Below are 6,670 nucleotides of genomic sequence, written 5' to 3'. Positions count from 1 at the left end.
AGATATGAAAGTGGTATTACAAAAAGCTATAAGATAATGTTAATTATGATAACAAATGAAAAAGTGTGACTATTAAGTGTAACTATTTGTACGTACAAAATGGGTGACTATGGTTGGAAACGGATAATTATAATTATAATGAGTACTAACTATATGTTAAAAAATGTGATTATATGAAAAAAATTACTATGTTAGAAAGTAGAAGCACCTCCAATAATCATGGCAACTTATTGTGAAAACACCACAATAAGGAATGTCACTATGTAAGGATATGTATAATAGAGGGTAACTATATGTCCCAGCTATATGGTACAAAAAGGTGACTATATTACAAAAATTATCATTATTATATATTAAGTACGATAACATAACGACAAATAAAAGATCAAAAAGACCAGCTCAATTTGATTGCTCCATTTTCATGTGAGACAAGACGAGCAATATTCAAGGTGTCACTATATGTATTAAACTGGGTGGTTGTATTTAAATAGGGGTGACTATAATATGAAAAAGGATGATTATATTTAAATAGAGGTCACTATATGTATAAAGAAAGGCCATTGCATAAAAATAGGGGGTCGTTATATGTATACAAAAAAAAGGGTGATTATATTTATATAGAGGTCACTAGCTATATGTATAACATATAATTAGGGGTCATTATATTATATCTATTATCGAAGATCATGATAGTTATGATACTATGATATCTAAATGATCTCTACTGATTCACAACATTATTTGTTAACTTTGTATACTCCCTCCGTTTCCTAAAGATCTTCCCTTTTTTCGTTTAAGTGCGTTTCAAAAGATCTTCCCTCTTTTACTTTATTCCTTATTTGGAATTATTTTTCCTCTTTTTACCCTCTCATGTCCCTATCATATGGTCCACCATTACATTATTAATTCAATTTTACTCCCTTTATCTCTCCTACTTTAACCCCTTTTTATATGTTTATTTATCTTAACCCCTTTCTCTCTCCTACTTTACCCACCCCACACCCCACACCCCACACAAATGGATTCTCCTTGGTATCTGTAAGAATAGTAACAAGGAAGATCTTTAGGAAACGAAGGGAGTACATGTAAAGATATCTTTGTTATCTTCCTTTTATTATGTAATATTCTCTCTTAGCTAGCATATTCTGTAATATTTTTTCTAGCTTAGTAACTGCACCTCTTGTAAAGGTTATATGTATAGCCAACTCCTTTTGTTAATATATTATCAAATGTTTATTCTTCATATGGTATCACAGCCTTGATCAAATACAATTTTTTCTCCCCACCTCCCATACTATCATGGCAGACTCTAGTATTCCCAATAATAATGACCCATCCCACCCCTTTGTCCTCGTTAACTTCACTAACTGTATTAAACTTACCTCCCAAAATTATCTTTCATGAAAAACCCAAGTTCACTCTATTCTTTTTGGCTACGATCTCCTCAAATATGTTGATGGTACTCATCCAGCTCCAGCCACAACTCTCACAACTGACTCCATCACCAGGCCAAACCCCACCTTCATCTCATGGCAACGCCAAGATAAACTTATTCTTGGTGCTCTTATTGGCACCCTCACTCCCACCTTAGCTCCCCTTATTGTTCATGCTCAAACTTCCCATGAAGCTTGGACTATCCTAGCTACCACCTATGCCAACCCCTCTCGTGGTCATCTACTCCAAATCAAAGACCGACTATCCTCCATCACCAAAACCACTCAAACTATCACCGAGTATATGCAATCTATTATAGCATGTACCTCTCACCTTGCACTTATGGGAAAACCTATGGACCATGAAGATATCATTGCTCAAATCCTTAAGGGACTCGATCCCGATTCCTACAAACCTATTATTGATGTCGTTCGTGCCCGTGACAACCCAATAACTTTTGAAGCCCTTCATGAAAAACTTATCCAACATGAAACTGAACTTAACAAAATCATTCCTCCCACCACCTTTCCAACCACGGTTCACGCCGCATACCATCCCTCCAACCACCGTTCCACTCCTCACTTAACTCCCCACCGCCCACCATTCAATCACCACAATACATCGACCCACCCCCACGCCATTCCACCTCCAACTCGCCTCGAGCACCCAACCCTTTTAAGGGTAAATGTCAATGGTGCCGCCAGGTTGGGCACGTTGTCTCTCAATGTTCAATCTTCAAAAAACTTTTTCCTCATATTGTTTTTCCTTCCCCAACACCTTCCGCTCACCCCTCCACCAAACCGCAACCTTCTCGCTCTCCCCAAGCTCATACGGCCATCACCTCCAACACCCCTTCATCTTCCTGGCTCATGGATAGTGGCGCCACCCACCATATTACTAATGACCTCACCAACCTCTCTCTTCATACTCCCTATGATGGGTGCTATGATCTAATTATTGACGATGGCTCTACCCTTCCTATTGCAAAGATTGGTTCTTTCTCTCTCTCTATCTCAACTCACTCTTTTCATTTTAATAATGTTCTTCATGTTCCCACTATTTCTCGTAATATTTTATCTATATCTCAATTTTACAAAGATAACAATGCCTATGTAGAATTCTTATCCTCTTCTTTCTTTGTTAAGGATCTCTTGACGAAGCAAACTCTCCTCCAAGGCACACTTATAGCCGGTATCTATGAATGGTGCCCACCTCCATCTTTGCACGCCACTGTTGCATCTTCCTCCCAAGCATGGCATTATCGTCTCGGTCACCCCTCTATCAATATTCTTAAAATAATTAGTAGTCAATTTTATTTATCTATTCCCTCTACTTCCTCGTGTAATTCGTCCAACATTAATAAAAGTCATAAAATTCCTTTCTCCCAATCTACTCTTACGTCTAATGCCCCTTTCGAACTTGTTTTCACTGATGTATGGACCGCTCCCGTTCTCTCTCATGATCATTACAAGTATTATGTTATATTTGTTGATCACTTTACAAAATATATATGGCTATACCCTCTCCAAAGAAAATCCAACACTGCTTTTACTTTTCATTGTTTTCGTAGTCTTGTTGAAAAATATTTTAACAGACCCATTCTTCAACTTTACTCCGATAATGGTGGAGAATATCTCAAACTCACTCCTAATCTCCTAAATGACGGCATTTCCCATCTCACCTCTCCACCTCACACTCCCGAACCCAATGGCTATGCCAAACGTCGTCACCGTCATATTGTTGAAACCGGCCTCACTCTCCTCTCTCATGCTCACCTACCCCTCTCTCTTTGGCCTTATGCTTTTACCACTGCTACATATCTTACAAACCGCCTTCCTACTCCTACGTTACAAAATAAATCCCCCTATCAAACTCTCTTTCACAAAGACCCCAACTACACCAAACTTCGAAGCTTTGGCTGTTTATGCCATCCATGGCTTTGTCCTTACACTTCTCATAAAATGGAACAACATTCTATCCCATGCATATTTGTGGCTTACTCTCCCTATCAAAGTGCCTACTATTGTTTGGATCCTCATACCTTCAAAACTTACACCTCACATCATGTAAAATTTGTTGAGAACCAATTTCCTTTTCCTTCTCTTTGTGCCACACCTTCACCCTCCACCTCTCTCTCTACTGACCAATGGTGCACCTTCTAACTCACTGTCACTCCATCCATCCAGCAGCCTCCTCCACACCCCACTTCTCGTACATGGCTCTTCCCTTTCTCTACACCCACCATGTCTTCTTCTCACTCCCCTGCACCCATTTCTTCATCCCCTCCAAGCAGAAATATCATGCCCAGCCCACACCCCTCTCCTTCTTCATCTACAAATGCCCATCCATCTCCTCCTACATCTCCTCCACCTTCGCCCACCCGCACCATCACCACTCGACTCACCAACAACATCCGCAAACCGAATCCGAAATATGCTCAACTTATAACCCTCTCTAATCCTCAACTACCTCCCACCACTGTCAAACAAGCTCTCAAAGATCCTCACTGGTGTGCTGCCATGTTAGATGAATACAATGCCCTCATTCGCAATGCTATATGGCAACTAGTTCCTTCAAATCCTTCATACAACATTATAGGTTGTAAATGGGTTTTTCGCCTCAAGTATAATCCTGATGGTACTCTTAAACAATACAAAGCTATAGTTGCTAAAGGCTTTCACCAATGACCCGAAGTTGATTACTCTGAAACCTTAAGTCCCGTCATTCGACCAACCACCGTTCGCATTATTCTTTCTCTAGCCATTAGCCATGGATGGTTTCTCCGGCAACTTGATATCAACAACGCCTTCTTACAAGGTCATCTCACTGAAACCGTATTTATGGTTCAACCCCCTGGCTACATTGATCCCCAACACCCTACTCATGTATGCAAACTCACCAAAGCCATTTACAGTTTAAAACAAGCTCCTACAGCATGGTATATTGAACTTAAAACCTTTCTTCTTTCCTATGGCTTTCGTAACTCTATTTCCGATCCTTCTCTATTTATCGATCAACATGGTACTCATACATTCTATCTTCTAGTCTATGTTGATGACATCATAATCACGAGGCCATCTCCTACTCATCTCAATGCTTTCATATCTACTTTAGCCACTCGTTTTTCCTTAAAAGATCTTAGTGCTCTTTCCTACTTTCTTGGTGTGGAAGTACTTCCTAATACTCTGGCCTATTTTTAAACCAAACAAAATACATCTCTGACCTTTTACCTAAGTATCACATGGATGATTGCAAACTGGTCTCTACGCCTATGGCAACTCACCCACATCTACTTCATTCCCATGGGAATCCTATCCCTAATCACACTGATTACCGTGCTCTAGTTGGAAGTTTACAATATCTTTCTCTAACCCGTCCCGACGTTGCCAATGCAGTGAATAAATTAGCCCAATACATGCAAAAACCCACCGACATTCATTGGCTCGCTCTTAAGCCTCTTCTACGCTATTTGTATGGCACACTTCATGCAGGTATTCAACTTCATCGCAATGCACCAATGCAACTTCATCGCAATGCACCAATGCAACTTCATGCCTTCACCGATGCTGACTGGGCTGGTGACAAGGATGATTATGTATCCACCACAGGTTATGTTGTCTACCTTGGCAAAAATCCAATATCATGGAGCTCTAGAAAGCAACGTGCTTTAGCACGTTCATCCACAGAAGCTGAATTTCGTGCCGATGCCGACACCACCGCTGAAGTGCTTTCTCTTCGTTCTTTGCTTACTGAACTTGCTGACCATAGTCTCCCTCACAAACCTGCCATTTATTGTGATAATTTAGGTGCTACACACTACTCAGCTCACCCTATTTTTCACTCACGCATGAAGCATCTTGCACTTGCTTTATAATTTTTTGTCCGCGAGCAGGTCCAACTTGGCACTATATATGTTCAACATATCTCAGGTGAAGATCAACTCGCTGACGTTCTCACAAAAGCCTTATCCAAGGCCCGGTTCTATCTCCTTCTTAACACGATTGGTCTCGCTCAACGATCGTCCATCTTGCGGGGGCGTATCGAAGATCATGATAGTGATGATACTATCCTATCTAAATGATCTCTACTGATTCACAACATTATTTGTAATCTTTGTATACATGTAAAGCTATCTTTGTTATCTTCCTTTTATTATGTAATATTCTCTCTTAGCTAGCACCTCTTGTAAAGGCTATATATATAGCCACCTCCTTTTGTTAATATATTATCAAATGTTTATTCTTCATATCTATAGCATTGTGGAACTGACTATCTTAGAGAGTATAACGACTGATTGTTCCACGACTAATGTTCTCTACATGAAGGTGAGGCAGAGGTTGGTCTCAAAGGTTACATCAATGTGAGAAGAAGGAATTATTATTTTTCCTTGGTCATGATGATGACAATGCTGACATTCAATAAGATTTTAAAATTAAATGTTATGAAACCAATAGCCTATGACCTATATGTGTAATGTGTGTCCATAGTGCTCAACCAATTGAGGTAATATTCTTATCGAACATAACTGCTACTAAGTACATATAATAACCCTTGCTCGTTAACAATCTAATTACTCTTTAAGTGGAAAAAACATTTACAATGTATTCGAAAAATTTCAACTATACAAATCTCCTAAGCCTCTCCATTGAAGAATCTATTCAAGAACTTGAGTTTACACATTGTAGGAGAAATGTTCTAGAAATTCCAATTGAAGCAAGGATCCTGCAAATTCCCCAAGCATGTTACATTACATAAAATAAGTTTATCTATATAGATATTCCTAGTAAGCAACATCATCATAACCATGGCCTGAATTGACGAAGAAGGAAGAGGTTATTTCACACCATTGTAGTGTCGCTACAAAGCACAGAAAAAAAAATTTTGTGATTTCTACACTCCTTGTTTTCCTTTACTTACACTAAATCCCACAGTGATAGCATGTTGACAATATAGCTCACATATATCATCAAGGGTTTCCCTTGCTTGCTAGTAACCAACCTGAAATATTTTCATCCGCATTGTTTGTTTCAATGTGAAGCATATTTAGTAACTGGATTATACTCCCTCCGTTTCCTAAAGATCTTCCCTCTTTCTGTTTAAGGGTGTTTTCAAAAGATCTTCCCTCTTTTGCTTTATTCCTTATTTGGCAAAACAAATTTCCCTATTTACCCTCTCATGTCACTATCATATGGTCCACCATTACATTATTAATTCAATTTTACTCCCTTCCTCTCTC

This window comes from Beta vulgaris, chromosome 6, assembly GCF_026745355.1.
Source record: "Beta vulgaris subsp. vulgaris cultivar EL10 chromosome 6, EL10.2, whole genome shotgun sequence".
NCBI classification, from domain to species: domain Eukaryota; kingdom Viridiplantae; phylum Streptophyta; class Magnoliopsida; order Caryophyllales; family Amaranthaceae; genus Beta; species Beta vulgaris.
Note: the sequence above shows the minus strand (reverse complement) of the source record.